Raw genomic sequence first — 26,951 nt, forward strand, 5'->3', positions numbered from 1 at the left:
TTTTTTTTACCTAGTCCCCAACCCCCTCCCCTCTGACAGCTGTTAGTCTGTTCTCTATCTATGAATCTACTTCTATTTTATTTGTTAGTTTATTTTGATTAGATTGCACATATAAGGGAGATCATATAGTCCTTGTCTTTCTCTGACTGGCTTATTTCTCTGACCAGAGAGTAGTGTAATACTCTCCAGGTCCATCCATGCTGTCTCAAAGGTAAGACTTCCTTCTTGTTCATGGCTGAGTAGTATTCCATTATGGCACCATACCATGGCTTTTTTATCTACTCATTTACTGATGGGCACTTAGGCTGCTCCCATATCTTAGCAATTACAAATAATGCTGCAATGAGCATAGGGTGCATACTCTGTCAAATTAGTGTTTCAGGTTTCTTAGAAATATTCTCAGAAGTGGAATACATCTGGTAAGGTGTTAATATCCAAAATTTATAAATAACTTACAAAACTTGACAACAAAAAACCCCCAAACAGTCCAATTTAAAGGTGGGAAAACGACCTGATTGACATTTCTCCTAAGAGGATGTTCAGATGGCCAACAGACATGTGAAAGATGCTCAATGTCACTAATCATCAGAGAAATGCAAATCAAAACCACAGTGAGATACCAACTCACACCTGTTGGAGGCTTTTCCCTTCTTCTGAGATGAGTCCCTGGGAGAGATTCTGTCAAAGTGGAGCTAGTGAGACAAAGGATAGGCCACTGGTGGGCCTTTTGATACACATTGCCCAATTGCTTTTCCAAAGTGCTCTATTACAGTGTCACTCAAAGCGTGGACCGCCCCCAGCAGCGCGTCCACACACACGCTTTGTTGCCAACGCACAGTGAGATAAGAAACTTGTGCCACAGTGTGTCTGGATTCACTGCTTCCTTCACCTGGAAAGCCTTCACTCTTTAAAAACAGTCTTGTCAGCTGAACGCCCAGTGGGCTTAGTGATATGGCTGGTTTGTATTCTGGTACTTTGAGAAGCTCTTCTGATAAATTTTACATTCATCACAAAATACCTTCAGGATACAGTCAGGAAAACAGAGCTCATGCCAGGTAGAGAATAGAATTTAATTCAGGCAGCCAACTAGTAACCACAGAGTTAGAAAGGCAGAGAAACTAAGAGGGACTGTGAGGGAACCCAGAGATTAACAAGGGAACCTGCTTCGTTGCACAGGGGTGAGCAGGGTGTGTGGAAACCGGCTTGCATAGGCTCGTGAGTGTTGGGCCAGTAACTAAATGTTGAGGAATTGTGCAAGCCCGAATGTGAGTCTCCACGCCGCAGACATAGGCAAACATTTCAAATCAGGGCTTCTTTTCCCTCCCCTCCCCTTGCAGAGCCAGTTGTTGAACAGGGACAAAGGAGAACCCAACAGCCGGGCCATCTAGCAGCAGCTGGATCCACGGACAGAGGGCCTCCCCAGTGGGAACCAGAAAGGCAGCAGAGACGCAGGTAGTGCTGCAGACGCTGCCTGAGAGGGAGGCAGGGATAGCCTGGCATTCCCCTCTGTTGTTCTCTGTTCTCCCGCCAGAGTTTTCCATTAACCAAACCTTGATGGAAGCCAGTTGGCAAGGTTTGCAGGCATGGAATGTGTGTGAGAGCAGAGAGGTAAATGATTAGCACACAAACCGCCTGACAACTCACAGAAACTTGGGGAATCGTTCACCCCCTCTCGTCATTAGTACTAACACCTACTTTTCTGTACAATTCAGCCAGTGGTCCTATGCTACACGTGGGAAGCACCTGACAGTCTATTTAAACTGTGTAGCTACTACTACCAGAGTTTAGTGAAGACTAGCAAACGCGGGCAGTGCCCTGGGGCAAGACTTGCCAATATGTGAGTTGTCCTGTATATAGCCCGCTGGATATACCAAGCGAGTGCTCTGTACATTACAGAGTTGAGAGAAAGCCTTGCAGGAGAGAATTCACTCTGGCTGTGTTGGTTCCTTGGGTGTCTTAGTTATGGGGAGTCTGGTAACAGACTAAGTGAAGATGAAAAATAGAGGCCGAGCTAATTTGCATAATGAAGAGATTGCTGGGGAGCGTTGGGGTGAAAAAATAAAAAACAAAGCGAGCTTCTTTTTTATAGAGAATTTTTTAAAGATTCTATTTATTTTTAGACAGAAGGGAAGGGAGGGAGAAGGAGAGGGTGAGAAATATTGGTCGGTTGCCTGACTTGCCATCCAGGCATGTGGCCTGACTGGGAATTGAACCAGTGATCTTTCGTTTTGTAGGCGGGGGCTCAATCCACTGAGCCACACAGCCAGGGCTATAGAGAATTTTAAAGTTTGGAAGAGGAGGCTTTCTCTAGATTAGCATTGTCCCTGCAATGTTGGAAATGTTCTCAGATCTGTGCTGTCCAATGGGCAGTCACCGGCCACACGTGAGCCCTTGGAAGGTGGATTGTGTGACTGAAAAACTGACATTTTCAATTACTTAGTTGTAATTAATTTAAGAGTAAGTATCAATAGCTAACACAGTTCCGGGGTATCTTTGGTGTGCTGGAGAATGCAGCTGGGTTAAGGAGGAGAGAAAAGGGAGTTTGTAGACGTGTAACTGTGGGCTATTCATGTTACAGCTGAAGTGTTTTTCAGGGGAGCTGTAACTAAAGATTGACATTTCCTTTTCATTACTTGTGATTGCTGGCCTGTGCTTTAGGTAATGAAATTCCAGCGGGGAAAGGGGCCATTATGTCAGGTTCGAAGCTCAGGTTACTACAGCAGTAGTTAGAACTACCTCAGATGGTCTTCCCAGATGGAGGGAAGCTGTTTGCTCTTTTAATTGGCTGTCAGTTGTTAGTGAAAAAAGAGAACATTTGATCTCTGAGATGGATCCTAAAAATGAAAGCCTGATTTTTTAGACTCAAAAAAGACCCATTTTAGGCTCAAAAAAGACCCATAATCTGACTTCCTGTGCTGTTAATAGTATTGAGTCAATGAGGATACATTTATGTCTTTAAAATATTAGAAATCAGTTGATCTGGATTGTTCCTCTTTATAGACCAGCAGTGTTTGGGAAATAGATGCCTGAGGACTGAGAGACAGACAGGATGGTTTTGGTGGGTTTTTTTGCAGAATAGGGAGATAGAATGGTGCTTTTATTGGGTGAAACTTTTAATAAATCCTTAGCGACCATGATGGTAACTGTGAGAAAGAAGGAAAGAGAAAACCTGTCACTTGAAAATATATTCCAGGCAGAGTGTCAGACTTACCATTTAATTTCCCTAATTTAGAATCATACCTATTTTTTAAAATCTGCCTCGCACCTACTCCTGGCCATGTATTAGCAACAGTATATGGTGCCTTTCAGTGTAATGCTAATTTAGAACTCATTTCATCTTGCAGTGAAGAGTGGAAATAACTTTCTCCTGATTTGTGGTGAGTACTGATACGTTCACCAGCTCCTGGAAGTAAACAGCATTCCAAGTGGGATAAATGATCACTTCTCAGGGACTCAAAAGGCAAGGGCCCCTGCGCACCACACACTTTCATTCCGTGTCCTGGAGCTTGCGCTCTGTTTCCTGGGCGCGCTGAATGTTCTCCAGGAAGCAGAGAGGATGCTGTAGCCCTTGGCAGAGTACTTGTCCTCATTAGGAAAAGCCAACTTATTTCCCACACTACTAGGATGTTGCTCCAAACACCTTTCATTGCATTTTTCCATTTAATTTTAGTGCACAGTTATTAAGCCTCTCCATGGGAAGCTCTCAGTAATCCTGAGGACTCATTACCCTTGGATCAATTACGCATGAAAACATGTTATGATGAACCTGGTGCTTTGGTGGATTGTTGGTAATAATAATAATTGTTAGTGATAATTATTATGGTTATAGTTTAACATATCAACTATCAGTGGACTCTAATGCAAGATTATTTATAATAATAATAATAATGTATCCACATAGCCCTTTATATTTACAAAGCCCACCTACTGACATGACTTCTTCTCATAAAAGCCCCATGAAAAAGTAACTGGGCATTGAAAATAACCCGAGTATGTATTGAGTGTCATGAAAAAGACAGGTTGTGTCCTCAACGGCCTCGGAGTCCAGGAGAAGAACTCCCCCTATTTTAGACACAGGCGGCTAAGAGCTCGATGGTCACGTGACCTTGAGAAAGCTGGCTCCAAACGAGGCTCTGACTTAAATTCTTCCTGTCCTTCAATGGGCACCAGGCAGGCCATCTCACGGGGGCCTCAGGGACCTTTATGTGGAGGGGCGCTAAAAACTGCTCTTTGACCCCTCCGTTAGTTTCCATCTCCCCCCACCCCCCCCGCACACTCCACCTACCCAGCTGTGTGTAGTTGTCATATGACTGAGCGTCCCCGCTAACGGCACAGAAGGGGAAGGGCCATGGTGGTAGGATGGCCGCTCCCACGTAAGTGGGCTGTGAGCTTTTTTAGCAGTTCCTTTCACTAGAGGGCTCACAGAGGAGTTCCATGGGGGAGTCTCTTTCATGCAGGGGGCAGTAGTGAGCCATCAAGCTGGGAGGATGGAGTCCAAAATAGTAGTCTCACCCACACCTCGGATATTCAGTTTTCCATTGCTCCAAAGTGCTAGAATGGTAGGAAAATGGGTCAGGCCATATGGACATTTAGGTGATGACAAAATAAAGTTGCCAATTATATGCATCGATACCAGCTGTGTATTAGCCATTTTACAGGTATGTTTTCTAATCCTCATAACTATGCTGCTGTGTAGACTTTACTAACCAGGTGAGGAAACTGAGGCTGGGCAAAATTAATAAATCAGCCAAGGTCACACAACTAGTAGACAGAAAATTTACTGGGATCTGGTTGATTCCAAAACCTGTCTTCTGTTCACTGTCCCAGAGGTTGCTGACTTGAACCTGAGGCCTCTGTCTAGTCTTCAGGCTATTCTGCTTGGCTTTGCACAGTGTTCAAACCAGTTTTGTACTTGTGGGCAAAACTTAAAGATCAGCAAATTGTCATAAAACTCTGTGTTTCTGGTTTCACATTTGAGTTACCAGGAAATCTGGCAACACGAGTCCTTTCAGTTTTGTGCAATGATGAGCTGGAGATAGTTAGCACCCAGAGCCTGGGTTTGTCCCCAGGCTTCCCGCTGGTGAGCCAGCCGGCTCCACTCACCTCGATTGCCCTGCTAGGAAGGCCCCCGGAGGTGTTCGAGTGTGGAGTACACTCCTGTACCCTGCTGCACGGGGTCTCTGAAGCATGATGAACTCATCAATGGTGGACACAGACAAGTGCTGAAAAATGAAAATTATGTCAATTAAAGCATTCTCTCTGGATATCACAAACAAGCTCCTTTCTCAAAAGATTTTCTCTTCACACGTCGCTGACTTGCGGTGTGTTAGTGGCTAACACCTAGCATGACAGATGATTAAAAAAAACAACAGTTTTCTTCAGTTGTTCACAAAGTTTCCCCCTGTGTTTTCACATCAAACTCCCATTTGGGAAAACTTTGATGTTCCTTTCTATCTTCCCCTTAACACATCCTTAATAATAATAATTTCTTAAGAAACAAACAAAAGAAAGTTGGTTTTGCCAATATTAGAAACCTTAACTTGAGCACTGAATAGAGAAGAAACAAAATGACATGAAATATTAGAACCAGGAAATGTTTTCTCCCGGCTGCCTGAGGTTACATCCCTGTGACCAGAGATTGAGGTCGCACAATGCTCACTCTGTGGGGGATGCACTTGGATGACGGGATAGAAGATGACTGGGTTGCAGAATGGGTGACTAAGTGGCTTTCTTATCGTTGAAATCTCAAGAGTTGCCAATGTCATGATATCTGAGAGCAGAATCGCACAGAATGAGACACTTGGGGCTGCCGATGAGGAAATGACAATTTCAGCTGAAATCTTGTCTTGACTGTTAATTCTCTTGTGTGCCCTGAAGATGATTTATCAGCAGGAAGAATAATGTCTGGTCTCCTCTGGAGAGGAAAGCACCAGGACGTGGGCTTCGCTGCCTCTTAAGCTAGAAGAACTGGCATGTCACACTCTGGGCCATCTGTGGGTTTTCAGAATATAGCCTGAGTCCCACGAGGAGTACTTGACATAGGGAATTATAGGCTGGGGAAAGCGCCTGGGGCATCTGTGGTTTAGAGCCTACTGCCTCTAGCTGGAAACTCCTCCAATATTCCAGACAAGACATTTTCAACAGAGATCCCAGGGGCCTGTGATAATGCTTAACTGGACCCACTACTGATAATTATCTGCTTAAGAGAGTCAACTTTCCTTTGTCATTTCAGCCCATTTAATTGGTTTTGCTAATTGTAATGGTAATTTATTGATAACGACACCTGTAATATGTTGAGGGCAGTTGTACCAGGTATCAGGTAATCTCCTAAATGGGTTTATAGGTGCCGCCATGTTTAAGGATCACGACAGCCCTACAGACTGGGGTCCATTTGTATTTTATACGTAGGCACAGTAATTTGCTCAAGTAGTAAGTGGAGGAGCTATGACAAATTGAACCCAGACTGTCTGACTTCAGATCTGTGCTATTCATAGAATCTCCAAGGCGCCGTGAGAAGATGGAGGTTGTGATGACCCATGTTACAGGTGAGAAAACTGATACCCAATAGAAAAAGCCCAAGTCCAAGGTTACAAGGGTAGTAAGCAGCTATACTAGGATTTGAACTTGGATTGCCCTGTCTTCAGTGCCCATGATTCTGCGCCTCTCTCATCTTGGCCTCTGTGAAGGTAACTCCTTATAACTGCCATTAGTCTTTAAAGTGAACGTGTTTTTCTCTCTTCAGAGAACTCAAGAATGCATTTAAAACCGTTTGCTTTTTATTTTTTTAAATGTAGATCCTGTTGTGGTGAATACTTGAAACCTCCTTCTCATCCCCAATTTACAGTGGTTTCAGCCTGACCCCCCGCATGGCACAGGCTGTGGGGCCCAACTGCCTAGATCACAGGCCTGGCCCAGCTGTGCTCAGGGCCAATGCCCAGACCTCTCCGTGCCTCACGTTTCCCAAGTATAAAATGGGCATCATAATGGCACCTGTGTCCCGAGGGCCGTTATGAGGACGAAATGAGCCCGCACACATGGGGTGCTTAGAACAGTACCCAGGTGGAGACACTGAATGCTCACTAAGTGCTCTGATTATTGAATGCGTAATTTTCTGAGAAATCTTTTCTAACTAAGGATGTGCTGTTCAGTCTTCAAGTTTTGTGAGAACTAAGGCAATTTAAAGTGCCCATGGTTAGGGGCAGAGAAGTGGGGACACATCTGGAGGTCACTGGGGCACTGAAGCTGTACCCACCTTATTGATTTTGCATTCCCAGTGTCTGACACCATGGATGCCTGTAATTCATTTTCCTGGTCCATTTCCCTGTGTTTGCCTGCAAAGACACTGAATTTTTGAGGGTCATTCTATTACCATTCAGGAGAATACAAACTCTACTCACAAGAACTTAACTTGACCATGAGGCTTATCCCCTTCACATTAAGTGAGATTAGGGGTGCCTGATATGAGAAGTTGCATCTAAAAGGGCTTTGTTTATGTGTTTGTGTATAAATTCTAGGCAAGATGGTTGTAAATATGTTGAATAGAGTCAGGAAGTGAGATTTGAAGGACATTTCCTTGCCACTCAGGGATCAGGTCTAAGGAGTGGTTTGTAACCTGCTCCTGTTAACCTTGATTTTCCTTTGGTTTTGAACTTCTTCACACATCTCTTCTTTTCTTCTCCCCTCACTTTTCCCCCTCTGAGGACAGCAGAGCAGGAGCATGAGGAAAGCCCTGTAGCCACAGTTAGCGTCGGAGACCTGAGGCCTGGCTGCTTCCTCTCTCCTCCTCCGCAGGCTGCAGCCGAGTTGGTCCTCCTCCTGGGTCTCTCACTGAGGCAACAGGGAAGACGGGGTGGATGATTTGCGGAACACGCAGCTCCATCCACCTGCTTTTCTCCTCTGCCTCCTTCAAAGGCTACTGAGTACAGATGTCTCGGAGGGTGTTTCTTGTTGGCTCTCAGGGAATAGATGGTTTTTAAGCCATAGGAATTCCTGGGATGAGATTCAGGTTCTTCAGTGTCTTCATTTGAACCTTAGGACAGAAACAGTTTTCAATGTCCCCAATCTGAGTCCCTGAAATGTTTGCTTGCAAGACTGCAGTTAGTGTTCTGGAAGGAGCTTAGTTACTTCAGAAGTGCTGAAAACATTTGTTTGAAATATAAATATAAGTGTTTGCTTTTTATCTGCTTGAATGAGGTAAGTTGCATGTAAGATACAGGAAAATGCATCTATTTTAAATAGATGCACCATCCCACTGAAAATACAGACCATTTCCTAATATAGACTTTAATATTTTAAATATACAACAGTAAACAACACATACCTTCAATATACTGGAAACCGCTAACTCTCAGATTATGTTCCCATTGATTGGTATTATAGTGACAGACATTTGAACTTATAAAATAAATTTATGCTAATAAAATATCACTTTTATCTATTACATGTATTGAGGGCCTATGTAAGATTCTGGTTTACCATGGGAAAATATGGTTCCATTGCTTAAAAATATTTGAGAATGCAAGAGAGAATAATATGAGGAGAAAAATAAACCCAGAGCTGGTTTAGCTCAGAATCAAACTAAGATATTGTAGATGGTGTGGCTCACGAAGCTTCGGTTCTACTTGAGATCACCACCCAGCACTTTAGGAAGCTGTCATAGCTGGCAGGCTTAATCTGAAGTTAGTCTGGAAACAAAGTGTAGGTCCATGACATATTAACTTTGTGACCTTGGAAAGTCACCCAACACCTCTGTGTCTCTCCTACTACCTCATGTCTAAATGGTTGTTGACAGGATTAATGATTGGCTGGCAGGATAGTGGAGAGGCTGATGCTACAGACTCTGAAATCAGACCGCTTGGATTATCTGTGTGATCTTAGCTTATGGAAATGCCTGAGCTTCCTCGGGCCTGCGCTTTCTTCATCTGTAAATTGGAGGCAACAGTAAAACCTATTATGGGTTTATTATAAGAATGAAACAACACTTAAGAGTTGCATATCATACTACCCAGAGCATAGTGAGTGTTTAATAAATATTAAATGGTATTATGTTTACAGGAGATAATGTATGCAAAACTAATGTGGCGGACACATCACCTAGTACTCGGTGTATAGAAGATGTCATATAATACCTGTATCAGGGTACTGTCCAGTCCAAGTATTCTTGGTCTCATACTTTTGTGTAAAATAAGAGAACTTCCAGTGAGAAAATGAAACAGGTCTCTAAGTTTCTGCCAAATCTCTGACTAACCACTTGGATTGATCTGTTTCGGCTTCCCCAGTAGGGAATTATCGAAGACCCCTTATCCCCTGCAATCCCTGTATTTTGAAGAAGATGAATAGTTTTGGAGCGACTTCATTCCACTCGTCCCCGTTCTCTAATCTGTGGATGGGAATCAGAGAGGCCATGGCGATAACCCCAGCCTTCCCTCTTTGCTTCTGCGCCAGCGTCAGCCCCCACTGTTTGGCAGTCTTAGAAGAGCAGTGACAAGAAATTCTTCCCTGGTGGACACTCCAAATGTTCTCGGGGTCAGTTTAGAGGCTAATTAAATATTTTATCTCGATTCAAGCTCAGAAATGTTCAACTCCCTATCTTGGCTTGTCAGTTTTCAAATACTTTATATTTCAAGAGCTTCCTCTCATCTGAGAATCTAGTTTTAGACATTTTCTTCTTGAGTGTGAGGACTAGTTTTTGTTGAAAGATTACAGTTTTGGAAGTGTGTATTGGAGCAAGAAAATTTGATACCTCTTTAAACCCCCCTCCTTTGAATTCTAGCCTTTTTACAACAACTTCTGAAAACCTGCAATTTGGTGCAGGTGCCTATTTAGGTCTACTCCTAATTGGAAATTTGGTTCATTCAGCTTGTTCTAGTTAATGCTGTTGTATAACAGTCATCCCCCAATTGAACAATCATTTCATTAAACTCATGGATTGCGTGCATTGGACCCTCAGACAGGGCACAGTAGGGGTGGCTTAGCCCTGTTCCACAGTGTCTAGGACATTGGCTGGGAAGACTGGAAGGCTAGCAATGACATAAGGCTTTCAGATCATCTAAAAGCCTCTTCCCTCTCAAGTTAGGCTTGGACTTTCCACTGGAGCATCTGCAGGTGGCCTCTGCAGGGCAGACTCAGGGTGCAGACATTACCCCTGCCTCTGCACGGGAAGGTGTCGAACGTTTGCCTCACAGGTGAATCATGGGCTAGATCTGGAAATGTTAGTTAACTATTGGGCCTCATCTTATTATCCTGTGTTCCTATGATTACCTTAAAGGGCGTGGATAGGAGTGATGGTGGAATATTTATTATCCCAATTCTCATTTAGGGTGTTGTCTTAGAAGCTTGGAAGATGCAAATACTGAACTTGTAAAAGGAGAGACTTTCTAGTGTATTCTGAATGATAAACTTAGGAAATGCATAGCCTGATGAAGTACAAGAGGATGAAAATATAAGCTAAAGTCTTTCCCCTGGCTTTAAACACCAGTTTCTTTTTCTTTTCTTTTCTTTTTTTTTAAAATTTTTAGAGAGAGGGGAAGGGAAGAAGGAAGAGAGGGATAGAAACATCAATGTTTGGTTGCCTCTCACATGACCCCCACTGGGGACCCAGCCTGCAACCCAGGCATGTGCCTTGACTGGGAATCAAACCATGACCCATTGGTTCATAGCCTGCACTCAGTCCACTGAGCTACACCAGCCAGGAAGACACCAGTTTTAAGAATAATAAACAACAGTGTGTTGATTGCTGGGGGGAGGGCGTATAAGGGAACCAAGTGGTAATGGGAAAAAAATGAAGATTAAATAAAAATAAATTAATATAAAGAATAACACACATATATGCTACCGCCACTAGATACAGCAGAAGAAGAAAGAGAAGAAAAAGGGGGCGGAGGGAAGAGGAACAGGACATAAGAGCAACTAGTATCTGTATAGCTCTCCTACGTTTTTTCCATCAATTCCTCACAACAACCTACTGAAGTCAGTACTGCCATTTTTACTGCCAATATACAGATGAGAGAACTGAAATTCTGAGTTGTCATAGCATCTCTAAGGTCGTACAGTCAGCACGAATGGAACCTGCGCTCTGAAATCACAGCACTTCAGATTCCGGGTCCCTCAGTCACGCACGAGTGCTCCGCTGCTGGAGCCCACTGTGGGGGTCCTGTCCCCTTCTTAGAAGCCAGTGTACCCATGGCAGTGGGAGCCCCTGGGCCCCGAACACAGTGCTCTCCATCTCTGTGCTGCTGGGTCCTTGCACACTCTCTACTTGCTATCTTGAGATGTGCCCAACCACATTTAGCAAAGCTAATAAATATTTTCCTCTATGAGTGACTGACAAGAGAGCAGTTCATACTACAGTTGAGCTGTGATTCACATACCAGTACACCTGTAAATGGTTCATTTCTTTATTCATTCAATGAACACTTCTTGAGTTTCTGCCATATGCTAGGCATCGGTCCATGGGCTAGGAATACAGCAGGGGACAATATGTGGCCCATGCTTTTGTGCTAGTGGGGGAAATAGAAAATAAGCAATAAAGACCCTACTGTCATGTAGTGCTACATGCTATGATGAAAAATGATGCCTGGAAGGGTGTGGAGCATGACAGAAGGACGACTTTAAAAATCGCCCTGGCTGGTGTGGTTCAGTGCATCAAGTGCCAGCCTGTGGAGCAAAGGGTTGCTGGTTCGATTCCCAGTCAGGGCACGTGCCTGGGTTGCAGGCCAGGTCCTCAGTAGGAGGCACGTGAGAGACAACCACACATTGATGTTTCTCTCCTTCTCTTTCTTTCCCCTCTCTCTAACAATAAATAAATAAAATCTTTTTAAAAATTGGATTCAGGCAAGTGTTCTCTGAGGAGGCAATGTCTGCACAGAACCCTGAGTGGGTAAGGGAGGGAGTGTTCCAGTAGAAGGGCTCGTAGAAGCCAGGACGCAGGCATTTTCTTGGCTTGTTTAGAAGAAATAGCGTGGAGCAAGGTGGCTGGAGAGCAGTGGGCTGAGAAAGCAAGAGTGAGAGGAAAGGATGTTGAAGAGGCAGCTAGAGGGCAGATCGCGTAGGGCTGTTTATGCAGAGTAGGGACCCTGGGTTTTAGCCCAAAGGTGATCTGTGGTGGGCGGGCACTGGAAGGCTTGGAGCAGGAAGTGATTTGCATGTTAGGAGACAGTGTTGTTTGCTTGCACCAGGCCGTGTAGAGAGACACGGAGATGCTGGAGACAATGCAGGGGCTGCTGCATTTGTCCATGTGAGAGAGATAATAGTTCGGATCAGGTGGTAACCAGGAGGAGATGAGAAGTGGTTTGAAATGAGGTGTTTTTTAAAAAGCAGACTCTAATTTTGCTAATGGATTGGGTGCAGGATATGAGGAGAAGAGAGGAGGCAAGAGTGAGTCCAGAGATCTGAGCAATTGGGCAAATGATGATGGATAACACTGGGGGGAGAGCAGGTTGTGTCAATAATTCTACAGTGAACATGCTTCTAATGGAGAGACAGTGTGGTCTCACCATACGTGACTTTGGCCACGGACTGTATTTGAATCCCAGCTCTATTTACCCGCTCTAAGGTCGTGCACAAGTCAGTTACCTCCATGTTCACATCTGTATAATGGGACAATAAACATACCTACACCGTGGGTAGTTCTGAGGGCTTAACACACAACAGTGTCTAGCACTTTGCCATCGTTTTTACTATTACTATAATCATGTAAATGTTTGTGATCGCTTTCTTAAGGGAAGTGTTAGGTCAAAGGTTACACACATTTTTGAGCTTTGAAAATTACCCAGTTGCTTATCTGGAATGATGATATCAATGTGTTTCTACTAACTGTGAGATGCAAAGAAGGAAATTCTTTAAAAATTATGTGAAACAGTTCAGGTTTAATCTATAGACTCCTCAGACCACTGTCCTCCCTTCTTGCCCCAGTCAGAGAAGGAGCATTTGCTTGGCTCGGCATGACTTGTGCCTACTTAAATGATTCTAATCACATGTCTGTTCTCCTCCCAAAATTACTATACTAACATATATATTAATTAATATAATATAATGTGGCTGACATAACGCAGTACTAACCTAATGAAAATGTAACCAATTATTAACATGTTCTTATTACTATACAGTGTATGCGCGTTTGCAGGAGAGTGAGAGTGTGCAAGAGAGAACTGGGGTTTGTGTACGTGTGTGTTAGAACTGAAGGGTGAATCCAAACATCTCTGGGTTGTCGTCTTTAATTCTAAGTGAGCACTGTACTGATGCTGTGCTTTATTTAAAGAGAGGAAGAGAAATTGATTTAATAACCTGTCATATTATGCAACATAAAGGGAACTTGGGAAGAAAAAACACTCTGATATTCTTAGTGGGAAGAAAAATATTATGACAGCTGCACGGAGAAATCTTTGTGCAGAGAGAACTAGTAGGAATTATGATGGTAAGTGGAGGATCTTAGAGAAATAGACCGCTTCCACAGAATAAATTTGACCTCTGTGCAACAGAGCTCTATGTTATAGAAGGAAATTTCCCTTTATTACATAAGAGGCATAAGAAAATAGAAACTCCAATTATTTATTCTTTTTTTCATTTCTTAAACATAATTTATTTCATCATTTCCTCTGGAGGTTTTTTAAATATTCTATTTAACTGAGGTGGGACAGAAGAACAAGTTATCATAATGCGATAGAATTGCAAAATTTAATCAAGAGAGTTTAATATCTTAGTGTTCGACTCTGGCATCCTGGAAAAGTCAGTTTATACTTCAGTGAGCAAATAAAGTTAGGTAATAATACCCTCCAACCACCAGGAAGACGCCTGTGGTTGAATAAGTTGGCTTTGTTGCTTATTGCCACAAGAAAGAGCACTCTTCATGGTGAGCTGTGAGGCATCTTAGTAAGAGTTTAAGAAAGGACTTACAGAATGCAGACTATTGTTGGGTGTTTTTAGGAGAATTTAAGGAAGACTGCTTTACCCTGGATAGGATGGTTTTAGGAATCCAGGACAGTTCTATAATTGAGCCCCCCAGGAGATCATATCTAGGAGGGAAGAATAGACCCATGCTAGAGCTGTAGTGGGGAAAGAAGCAGCAGTCACTCATTTTAACCAGGATGAGGGATGTTTAGTCATTGTGTGTATGTGAGTGTGATTTGGACAGTGTTCATGTTTTTGTTTGGTTCAAGCATGATTATGGAGAAGTCTAGTTGTTGACTTGCTCCTTCAAGTCACACAGCAACCTTGGGCTGTGCTGGTGTTCTGATGAAATTCCTGTTTTGTTCAACAAAACATGTATGTTTTATGCTGTATGTGCCAGGCCAGCCCCTAGCAACACCGAGCCCTCACTGACAGCACCAAGTCTGCCCACCAAGCCCCCTCCCAGATGTCAGGGGTTTCTTTCCTTTTGCTCAGAGCGAAAACCAGAAGTTAAGCTGTTCCATTTAAAAAAAAAAAACATCTTAACAATGAATGGACCAACGTTGGCTAAACAAAATAGCAATCATACAAGTCTTAAATCTCAACAAAATAGCAATCATACAAGTCTTAAATCTCAACAAAATAGTAATCACAATGAGTCTTGAATCTAAACCTTTTATTTCTCAATTATTATTCAAAGAATGATATTTATGAGGCTCATTGTATGTGGATTGTAAAAGTTATTTTTCTCTTTCAGCCTAACCTTGTGTCTCCCTCCTACTCTTTTCCTATCTTCCTGATCAGTCAGAGGGAAAATTCCCAGCAGCTCTTTTGAAGACTTTCTAGTTTCCGCTCACCTCTCCTATAGAAATTTCCTTAAGAAATACCCTGAGTCACAAGAGATGTAGACAGGAGAATGTTTAAAGATGAGATAAATGGCTTACTTTCTGTACCATTTATTAAGCCAGCTCCTTGTGTTTGCAGGAAAATTAGTTTCCAGAAGTTTCATTTTATAAGTAATACCTGGTCACTGGCATTCATTCAATAAATGGCGATCGAGTATTTACCATCATGCTGTTCACTCTCCTTGCCACTGCATATGAGAAGGGGCAATCATGGTCCCTGCCTTCGTAAGGCTCATGTTCCTCAAGGGACAGAAAGCTTTGTGGTCCAAAATATTTCTTAAAAGCTTGAAAGGGTCAGAGGTCAGTATTTTCAACTTTAGGTTTTGAAGAGATGCCAGGTAAGGTTTAATGGAGAAGCAGGTACTTGAACTAGATCTTAGGTGATGAATCCGCCAGGCAAACAAGGTAGGGAATAACATTGTTTAAGAAGGGAAGGTTGTTCAATGTGCAAAAGGATTGACTTCAACAGGAAAAGACAACCCCTTCCAATGACCAAACCTTGATAATCGTGACAGTAAGGTTCTTGAAAGGACCTTATGAAAGAACCAACATTTTTTTGGCTAGAGCTCTGCCTAAACCATGCCTGCAGGAGAGAACATCTCTTCTATTTTTAAAGACCTTTGGAGAAGGGGAATCCGCAGTCATCCTAGGAGGTCGAGGAGTTTTAAGTCACACAGCCTTATTAGCACAGATGGTGTTCAACAGCTCTCAGTGGGGGGAGGAAGGAACATCTCAGGAGGGATAAGGGGCCAGTTTGGAGGGCTTAATCTTTTGAATAGAGAATAACCCTGATACAGCCTTGAACTTGAATCACATTGCTGATGCCTTGGCCTTTTCCCATGAATATAACACAAGAGACTGGATATGGTAATGTCAGATGAAAGATGAAACAGTTGACTTCTTTTACATCATGAGATCTTGGGGAGGGATGGGAAAGCTTAAGAAAAAACTCACTAATGGAAGAGATTTATGTCAGTCGCAAGGTTTCAGTCTTACATACATCCTTATTTATATACTCTCCTATAGTGTTCCATACTTATTTTACTCACTTCACCTAATCATATTTTTGTCTCTTAGATAGTACACCCCAATACACCCACTGTGTTGCTTGTGGTCACTGACTAACTCTAACAATCTGAATATGTATATCTGTATGTTTTAATTAATGCTCATGTATACTTTCACACTTTTACTTAACTGTGGTTAGTGAGTTTACCAAATGAAGCTAATATCAGGAAATCAAACAGCCACCCTGGTAGGTGTGGCTCAGTTGGTTTGAGCGTCGTCCCATGAATCAGTGTCATGGGTTCAATTTTGGGTCAGGACACAGGCCTAGGACGCGGGTTCAGTGCCCTGTTAGGGTGTACAAGGGGCAACTGATCAATGTTTTTCTCTCACATTGATGTTTCTCTCCCTCCCTTTCCCTCTCTCTAAAATCAATAAGCATGTTCTTGGATGAGGATTTAAAACAAAAAGTCAAACAATAGGAGATAGACTAGGTTATATATTTTTTAAGTTAGTTTTTATTTATTTTTAGACAGAGGGGAAGGGAAGAAGAAAGAGGGAAAGAAACATCAATATGTGGTTTCCTCTCACACCCCCTACTGGGGAGCTGGCCTGCAACCCAGGCATGTGCCCTGACTGGGAATGGAACTGGTGACCCTTTGCTTCACAGCCTGTGCTCAGTCCACTGAGCTACACCATCCAGGGCTTAGTTACACTTTTGATAAAATCTTTCAGAACAAACAAATCAATTTCCTAGGTGTCCTTTATTCAGGAATGTAGGGTGGGGCAAGGTAAAATCTATGAGATCAAGATTTTTGTCTATCTTACTCACCACTGAATCTCTAGCTCCTAGAACAGTGTCTGGTACCCACAAAGCACTAAACAAATGCTTGAATGTGTAGACGGAAGAGGTTTCCTCTTGCTTGTACAGAGTATTGATGTTTCATCTGTGCTGAATTTCATAATTTGGAAGTCCTCTGTCTAGCTGTGGGACATCTGTTGTTAGTGGAATATCTTATTTCTTGACAGCAAATGGATTAAGGATATGTCTTCTTGTTATTTAAATCATCTAATTAGTGTGGAATTTTGTTTAAGAGTGTCTTTGGAGGAATATCCTCTGATAATTATTTGAGGTAATCTTTTAATTTTGTAAATCAGGAGTGTAGAGCTCAAAAACCTTTCCCAAAATGAACCCAACTCTAAAACCTGCATCCGGATTAAGAAACAACAGCAACAGCACCTCAGGGCCCCTCTTGAGCCTCCTCCTGTTTACTGCCCATCAGCCTCTGTCAGGAGTGAACACTAGCCTGACTATCTTGATTTTTATACAGAGAGAACAGGTTCTCTGCAGTGGCATTTAGCTTTATGGTTGTGAGATGCCTGGTATCACTTATAGTCTGCGGCGTTCATTCTTGTTGCCGGGTACTGTTCTACTGTATGGATTTTCCACAAGTCGTTTGTCCATTCAGCTGCTGGTAGACATTTGGGTTGTTTCCAGTATAGGCCTATTATGAATAATGCTGCTACAAACATTCTTATAGAAGATTCGTGGTAAGGATATGGATGTATGGCTCTGAATAAATACCCAGGAGTATGATTGCTGGGTCAAGGGTGAATATATGTTTAGCTTTAGTAGATGTTTCTGAACAGCTTTCCAAAATGGCTGCACAAATGCACATCCCCATCAGCAGTGTATGAGGGTGCTGATTGCTCCCCATCTTTCCCTGCATTTGATAGCACCTGTCTTTTTCATTGCAGCTATTCTGGTAGGTATGTAGTGTTTCATCGGAGTTTTAACCTGCATACGCCTGATGAATAGGAAGATGAGCACTTGTGTGTATTTGTTGGGCATTTGGATATTCTATTTTGCAAAATGCCTCTGTGTGTTACACATTTATTAGTTGTGTCTCTATTCTGTGTATATGTGTCCAACCCCAACATTTGCTCTTGTTTTAATCTATTTCTGATTCACTCGTATAGTAGTTATTACCATAAGAATCAGGGTAATTATTAGCTTTTACAGTCAGTTTTGCCACCACTCTTTTATTGTGGAAATTTATACTAGTAAAGTGATCACACATATTGTTGATATTTATATTGTTGATAATCTCTTTATTAAAAATGGTATTCTTGACTCATGGTTTTTTAAAACCAATATTAACTTCTAGGACAGAGAGAGCACACCCTCCTGTCTGTCTTGGTGAAGTTTTACAACAGTTGGCTACCATCAACTTGGAAGTACCAGTTATAAACATTTTCATGTTACTGGTTCTTTTTTTTAACCCTTCCTGATTTATCCAGGGACCAGTTTTTTACAATATATTTTATTTATTGATTTCTAGAGAGAGGGGGAGGGAGGGAGAAAGCGAGGGAGAAAAACATCAATGTGTGAGAGAAACATGGATTGATTGCCTCTCGCATGCCCCCAACCAGAGACCTGGCCCACAACTCAGGCAGGCGGCCCCCTTGCCAACTGAACCTTTCAGTTTGTATAATGGTGCCCAACCCACCCAGCCACACCACTCAGAGCCAGGGACCAGTTTTGATTTCTCCAATATTTCTTCCTTCTTTCATTCCTTCTCATTTCCTTTTCCCTCACTTTTCAAATTTTTTCCTGGACTAGTGAGGTAGCTTAATGATGGGTCTCCCAACCTACAATCTTTTCCCACCCCTACACTCTTAACATCACAGAGGGCACTCAACCAACGCCTGGTTTTTCCTGGGAGGTGGTTATTGAAATGCCATTGCACCTGTTCTTCTCCAGGAGGATTGATCCCACTGCTCCCAGCGCTTTTCTAACATGGCTCAGTGTGATGTCTGCTACCCCGAGTCAATGATTTCTAAATAGGAACCTTCTGGTAGCAGCATTATTAATTAGCACCCTTTTTCAGAATATCTGAAAGAAGCTAGTTGGAAGAACAATGTGCTCCCAGCACAAATGATGAAGTTTGGAAGTTGGCTCCTTTAAAGATAAAAGATAGATGGATAGATAGATAAATAGAGTGAGCAGCCCTTGCTAGTTAAGTGTTTATGAGGAGTTTATGGAGCTTCTCTCTGTTGTTCCTTGTTCCTATACCTACTTGTCTTTCAGCGACTACACTATGCCCTGTTCATGCCCAATTATGAGTAGCTAAAGCCCCATACATACCACCAACTTACGCAAAAACTGCCTTTGCTGACAAAACCAGTTGCTCCTTGAGGGTAGGGACCAAGTCTTATTTAACCCTTTAAGCTCTGTAATTAGAGCACAGGGCAGGGCACATAGTAGATGCTCAGTAAATATTTAATGACTGAGCAGATGAACCACTTATTAGTAAGGAATGCTATTTTGCCCACGTTGGGTAAGGCAGCCAAGTGGGACCTACAATGACATCATGTTGTGTTCCCACTGAGATGCTCCTGGGCAGTTGCCCCTATTGTTCACTCTGCTGAGGATATTCTTCCCATTGCCGTCATCACTGAGACATCTCCTGCTCACTGTGGGTAGACTTTAGCCTAACTGTCCTTTCCAGAGGAAGTTCCCCTAACCTCCTCCAACCTTTAGTCTCCCTTCCCTTCTTACTCAGTTAAGGATTCCTCTATATGTTTCCTTATGTTTTTCATGTTATAGGAAATGCCCTATTTCACTGTTTGCTTATTAGTTATCTATATTTGCCTTCAAACTATATGACCCAGGAGAGACAGGTTCATATGTATCTTGCTTTCATTGTAGTCTCAAAGCCATACTGAGTTTCTGGTATACTGTAGACTCGGAATAAATATGAATAAAAATATAGGAGTGATTAATAAAAACAAGATCCTTCCCTGTGAGTCTTGGAATAGTTGTCTCTTCCCCTGTCCTTCCTCCACCAAAGGACTATATCATCTGTATACTTACTATTGTGCTATGAAAAAATAAAACCGCAAGAAAATGTAACACATTCAATACATTCCACAAAAAACCCAGCAACATCTTTTATTTATGCTTTTGTCTAAAAATATTTCAGTACTGTAATATGTAGAAATAGAAGATACAAGGCCCACAAATTCTCCTCGAATTGAAAAGCTGAGCTGAGTAATGGACTTCGGTTGCCTCCGCTGTGCATTGTGAATGGGCTCTCCCAGCTGTTCCGAGCACCATAGGTGCCATCCATCTACGTCTTAGAGGAGACTCTGTTTACTGTGAGAAACATTGAGAAGCTGTGTTTAAAAATGGCCAAATGAATGAATAGTCCTAATGCAAGTGATGCTGGAATAATATTTCCTGCTCTTCCAGCTTCACCTGCAATGGGCTGTCAGAACAGACACTACATGGGAGGCCAGCAAGGAGAAATTCATGGTCTCACTGAGCACAGGCAGAGTCGAGGCTGACTTCCCCACCCCTTCGCTTTCTGGAAGTGATAAGATTTATCCGAGTGCTTGTTTTAGGACTGGGCCAGTGTGGAGGCGCTAGAAATGGGAGAAAAAGTAAATACTTCTTTGTTTACTTACTCAAAATTCCACTTGAATTTTACCTTAGGTCTCAAAAGCCTTTAAAATGCACCCTCACAGCAGCCCTGGTAAGGGGTGCCTGTGTATGTCAGTCATTTACCTACTATTCCTGATCCTGAGTTCTCATTTCCTCCTAGTCCTTACTTAGATACTTTGAGGAGAATAAGAGTCCTTCCTAGAGGTGATATCCAATATTTCCAATGTAGTTCTTGAGAGGCAGTTGTCCCCTTTAACTTGCTGTAGGACTGTCTTTTCACGTGGAATGCAACATGAGCTGCTTCTGAGATGTTCTGCTCTGGGATGAATTCCGTTTGAGAGGGTTTGTATTTCAGCTTACATCTGCTAATGGTTGCTTTTATCTATTTAGAGGGAAGTAGGAAGTGCACTGGACATAGGTGTCAAAATTGCCATGTGTTCAAATGTCAGTCCTATTGGAGTTGGGCTAAATCTGTAGAATAAAACTATTAATTCCTGTCCTTATACCAGTTAGGACTTATTTGGACTGCAAGGGAAGTAAGTAAAAACATTAGTTATGAAACAAAACAGAAGTTTATTTGACCATATATTAATGGTTGCATATTAAAGATTCTGCAAAAGCAGATTGATGGAACCATTAGGAGCCCAGGTGCTTTGTCCTGTTGCTTTTCCATCCCCCACCTGGAGCTTCTGGCCCCAGGGGTTGCTTGCACTCCACCAATCAGTCTATAGTTCAGCCAAGGAAGCAGAAAAGAGGAAACAGGTGCATGGCCACTTCTTTTTAAGGGTGTTTTCCAGAAATTACAGCACTGTCTTTGTCAGAAACGTGTCCTGCCTTGCTGTGGGGGAGGTGGGGAAAGGCAGCCTTTATGTCAGGGTTCTTGGGCTACAATAAAGGGCAGAAAGAATGGACGTGGGCGGGGGCAATTACAAGTCTTTGCTGCCTTGAGGGTTAATCCTCATATTATGAGGATTAAGTGATACACATGCATTTCTTAAACTGTTAAGTCCTGTATCTTTGACAGATTTTATTTAAAAAATATAGTTAGTACTATTTGTGTGGTAGGAATTCAGAAAAATTAATACAAAGGAATTTGGGTTGTCCATTTCTTAAGAGGGCAGTTGTTAGGTAAAATTTCATTCTGGAGAGTTATTGTTGAGATCTGTTTTGTGAAGGATTGTTATAAGGAAACATCATTCATTATTCATCTGCATAGAGGATGCAGGAAACGGAGAGAGATGGTCCATCTCTTTCATTTTACAGATGAGGAAATGAGGCCCAGAAACAGGGGCATTATGCTTCAAGGTTGTAACGCTGATCAGTGGCAGAGCCAGAATCAAAACCCAGGATCCCTGACAGAATAATCAATATTTTACCCATATTTCTGTTTCCCCCAAATGAAAATCAACTGTAAAATGAGAGGTGATTAAATTAGCAGGGGAAGTTGTGGTAAAGAAGTTGCTAGAATTTTCTGAGACTGTAAGGGACTGGCATTTGCACAGATGAGTTGATCTCTTAAGGTGACCTCAGCCTTGGGTTTTCCTATTGGCAGGAGTTCAAGTTCACAGGGACTCATTCAATATTGTCCCTGCTTCCTTTTCTTAGAGTTGGTATTGGCCACCCTATGTCACCCTGTAGTTCCATTCTTTTCTCAGTCCTGAAATCTGTTTAACGTTTTACTTGTCCTTTGGTTGCTGCATCCCAAATTCAAGGATTCTTAGTTCTCAGCTCCTGGTCCTTTTTGTCCTCATAGTTTTTGCTGTCCACTCCTGTGACAGCTGTGCCCCAAGGGAGGAGAGGTGGGGGACTCAGTTTCTCCTGAGTTGTACAGCCCTCTTTTCATCTCTTCCCGTGCATCAGAAAAACATTTCTATCTTCAGAATGTGACCTTTAGCTTCTTTTATGAACCATGGCAACAAACACTTAACACAATCCCAGCAGCACCAGCTGCCGTCTCAATTGTCACTTGCATTTCTAAGGAGTGTCACTGACTGGTGGCTGAGGGGTCTGTGCTTTGTGTTTCCTGCTCACTGTTTTGTCGTACTGCCGGGTGGGGTCTTGTTCCAGTTTTGTCCTTTTCTTTATTCTCTTCTTTCCCTCTTTAATTCAAGATGACTTTGACTCTGTCCCAGCAGTCTGTTTTCTGCTGTGTCAGGGGCTGCAGGCCTCTCTCGGTCCCTCATCTCCTCTGGGAGGCCTAATTAATGCATATGATTTTGCTATGCTAAGTGGGAAACATTCAGTTTTCGAAACAGGAACTGCCATATGAATCTATCCTGTCTGTGGTACCCAGTCGTATTACACGTCACTTGTTTCTCCTTTGGACCCGGGTTTTTAAACCTGCATGTAAGTGGCAGAAATTCTTCGTTATTTAATGTCTATTCTCTCCTTTTCACTAACAGAGAACTCTGCTTTGGGGCAGTCTAAGAGAAACACAATTGCTACAAACTATAGAAATAATGATTTCTGTGCCATGAATTTTTAATCATGATACAAGACAAAATTTAGTTTATACTTCTGCTGCTCCAAAATTGTTATCTTTATGTGTCTGTCTTTTGCTTCCCTCAGCCAAGACTCTACACTTGGATGGAAATATGTCTTTTATTTACACATCTCTATTATCTCATTATAATGTCTTACACAGTGACCATTGTATTGTGACTAATATATATAGTGATACAAATTGGGAAAGATTAATAAATTTGAGTATGATTAAAAAATTATAATTTCTAGCCTCCCTTTCATCTAAGGGTGGCCATGTGATAGTATTTCCCCCAAAACATGTAACTATGAGGGTGGGACCCCCCCCAAAATCAAAATTATCTTCTGGAGGACAGGCCCCTTGTAGTACAGGCTTCCCCCAATAGGTGAGTGTTCTAGGAATCCATCTGTGTCTGTGTGCCAGCTGGCATTGTTGTGAGAGGCTATGTTCAGCTTCAGTGAATTTGTTTTGAAGACTCTCTCAGTGCACAGGACTTAAGATTGCCCCCACCCACTCTGCACTGAGTGTTCAGCAGTTTTTGACCACAAACAGCATAACCCCCACGTCCTACCCTCCCTATTCACCCGATCTCACTGCAAGCGACTTTTTTTTTTGTTTCCCTGGATGAAGAAAAGTTCTCAACCGGAAAAATTTTGCTGATGTGGAAGAGATTAAACAAAAAATAGCAGAAGCACTAAAAGGCATCAAAATCAACAAGTTCAAAAACTGTTTTCAGCAGAGGCAACAAAAACGTCTTGCTGGATGTATTGCACAGATGGAGAGTACTTTAAAGGTGGTTGAGGTTTAAATGTGTAAGAATGAATGCACATTTTTAATAAATAAATTCCAGGAGGTTTTTTTGGGTCCCCCCTCATAGAAATCTGAGCTGGGGAGCTGTGTAAAAGTTTGACTCCCCACAGATCCCAGCTCCTTATTCTATGTCCTTTGTCATTTGTGCTCCCTGGAATGTGGACATGACAGAGGAAACTGCTACAGCCATTAACCTTTGACCACAGGAGAAAGGCCCAGAGGCCTGAGGAGACCTCAGCTCTAGAGTCCTGGACCACTGAGTGAATGCCAGTGATCTCCATTCTCCAGAAATCTTTATAAAAACAAGAAGAAAAATATAGCCTCTGATATGCTTGCTTCACTGTTGGGGGGTCACTGCTGCTCTCTGTTAAATGCAATTGCTAAGGGATCTGTTTATAATTAAATGAACTGAGACCCTGTGATGGGCACTGTGACATGCCACCCAGATCCCGTACAAGGAAGAACTTGTCACCTAGTCACTGGCAGTGATGTCAGCAGGCAATCCTCAGCTGTCAGCCCCTTCAGGCATTACTCAGTTTCAGGGAGCCTCTTCACCCAAGGTGACTCCATTTTTGGAGGGGTCCACATTCAATAAATCATCAGTTGGGTATATACAGGCCTGGCCATGTTGATTTCACTTGGGACAACTCCAAAGGGCAAGAGCTCCTCTGGGAGCTCAGTGTCAGTGGCTGTCATTGAGACCACATAAGCTTGAGTTATCTCTCTGTTGTCCAGTGATTTCCTCCCTGTCCTTCCATAGCTACTGGTGCCCAGAGCACTCCTAAATATATGCAGACCTCTCTACTAGGTTCTGTCTCTGGGGTTGCTGCTCAGAGAAATCAACCTGTGAAACCTGCCGAATTGCACTTCAGTCCACAGATGTGTACTGACACCCTAGCCGGTACCAGGCTCTATGCTGTGCCTTGATTGTTGGTGGGGAGGTTCGGTTGGGAGCACAAAGGCAAATAAGACACTGTCCTTATCAGAAGTAGCTCTGGTCTAGTGAACGAGTAAAATAGATAAACAAATACTTTTCATGATGGGTGATAAGTCCAATTATAGGGGTGTTTATATGGGAATATATGGGGCAGATTGAAAATCCTTCTGTGATAATCAGAAAAGCTTCATAGAGAATGTGAGATTTGGGAAGAGACTTTAAGACTGTGGAGGTGTTTACCCTATAAAGTAGGTGGTGAAAGGCATTAAAAAAGGGAGAGCATGCATTGAAATACACAAGAGCTTGAAAAGGCATGGCATGATTGAAAAAGACTACTTTTTTGGTAGGAGGGGAAACAATTGAATTGAAGCCAGAGAATGGAAGGCATGTAAGTCCTTGAGAAACTGTTGGTATTTGCATCAGAGTCAAAGTTATATGAAAATTCAAGGATTGATGAAAGGCCAACTTATGGTCATGTAAGAGGTAAGCAAACCACTAAAGAGCCTGTTAGGGTATTCAGGTAACAGATGATAAGAGACTTAACCATGACAGGGACTGGGGGTATAAAGAGGATGTAATAAATTTAGGAAATTTTGGCGGAAGAGTTGACAGGGCTTGGAGTTTAAGTTGACATGGGTAGTTGACTTGGAGTCAAAGTTGACTGAGAATTTTGGCCAATGAGATACAGTCATGGTACTCTCAAGAGCCAGGAGAGGGATTATGAGAGATTCAAGGTATCAAAGACATCAGGAAGACAGCTTGCAGTAAATTTCCAACCTATGGAACCATCCTTGGGTTGCAAATACAGGTTTCTAATACACTGAGGTATTTATACTACTTGAAGATACATACTTGAGTGATATTATTTAAAGGGAGGGTGTCAAATATAAGAAAAAAATTGGCAAAGGACAAAGCCCCCAGGGAACAGCTGTTGTGTTTAGTAGGACTTAAATAAATACTGCTGAAGTGAGCAGAGTGACAATGACTAAGTATTTGTGTCCCCATTCCCTTCATTAACATGCAGCGTAACTCCCTCTTTCACTGTTCTAGAAAACTCTAGAATAGTGTGGAGGCTTTATCTCTTAGTATACTCACTGGCTAAAAGCTTGTTTATTTTTTATGCCTTGGAACTCTCTTTATAATAGTGGAGGGAAAGTAGCATTTTCTCAAATTCTAACATCTTATTTTCTTTTTAACAAGATGGGGTGTCCCAAACTTTGGGTCACAAGAAGTAGCAGGCTTTCAAAGAAAGCAGACGGAATTTTGCAACTTCAAATTCTGAGTCCTTGAATCAGAAGAGCTTTCTGCAGTAAAATCAAACTCTGGTCTCAGCACCTAACCTATGAATTCTTTGAAAGCAAGAAGTGTCTGATTTGTCTTTGAAAGTCTTGGTAAGGAAGAAACACAATGACTGCATTGAACTGAATCAGGTGGAACTGAACCGAGCCTGTAAGAATCTCTTCAATGAAATAATGTATTACTATTATTACCAGGCTCCAAATGTGGAGTTTTCTGCCAAGATGGGTGGTATATGCCTGATTTCCAAAAGACTAAAATGAAGGTAAATACTAATATATTTGTGATTGTACTCAACAATAAGACCTCAACTCCCTTTTATATGAGGTGGTGCCTTAGTCCATTCAGGCTGCTATCAACAGATTGTTATAAACTGGGTGGCTTTTTAACAACACAAATTTATTTCTCACAGTGCTAAAGTCTGGGAAGTCCAAGATTAAGGCGCCAGCACATTTGGTGCTTGGTGAGAACCTACTTTCTTGTTCACAAACAGCATCTTCTCACTGTGTCCTCACACAGAAGAAGGGGCAAAGGAGCTCTTTGGGAGTCTCCTTAGTAGGAGCATTAATTCCATTCGTGAGGACTCCACCTTCATAACCTAATCACCTCCGCAAGTCCTGCCTCCAAATACCATCACACTGGGGATTCGGTTTAACACACGGATTTAGGGGAGACACAAGCATTCGATCCATAGCAGGTGGATACAAATGCTCAAAATCAGAGGTGGCAGGATGTAGCTGACATGGGGTTTGTATATTGAAACTAGCAGCTTAGGGGAGTAGCATTTGCATTGTTGGACAGGGTTCTTTCTCCTCAAGTATTAAAGACAAACTCACGAAACAGGTGTTATTCAGTCAAAGACTCACCTGTCATTTGTTCTGTATGCTAAGCACTGTGGTTTATTTTTGTTGTTGTTTTGTATTGCTTGGCAAATAGGGGGTACTAGTTATTTTATCCTTCCAGCATCTTCTATGGCATAAGATGTGACATATAACTCCCATTTACAAATGAAGAAACAAAGATTCTTTGGTTTGACAGACTTAGTCATACAACCTACATCTTTCAAACTTAGGTCTACTTGACTCAAAGTCTGACCCTTTTTAAAATATGTACCCAGTGTTTCCAATAACCCTTCATTCACAATGTGCACAGAGCTTCAGTCAAGGGAAGTCAATACAATTT

The 26,951-nt window shown here is 42.3% G+C and overlaps 1 protein-coding gene across 2 annotated transcripts in view; it reads left to right on the forward strand.

The window, feature by feature from the left end:
* The window catches only part of CPNE4 (copine 4), a 407,594-nt gene that overhangs the window by 88,270 nt on the left and 292,373 nt on the right, over positions 1-26,951 (forward strand). The gene's annotated exons all lie outside the window — the stretch shown is intronic.

Source organism: Artibeus jamaicensis, unplaced genomic scaffold (assembly GCF_021234435.1).
Source record: "Artibeus jamaicensis isolate MK-2021 breed Jamaican fruit bat unplaced genomic scaffold, CSHL_Jam_final contig_519, whole genome shotgun sequence".
In the NCBI taxonomy this organism is placed as follows: Eukaryota; Metazoa; Chordata; class Mammalia; order Chiroptera; family Phyllostomidae; genus Artibeus; species Artibeus jamaicensis.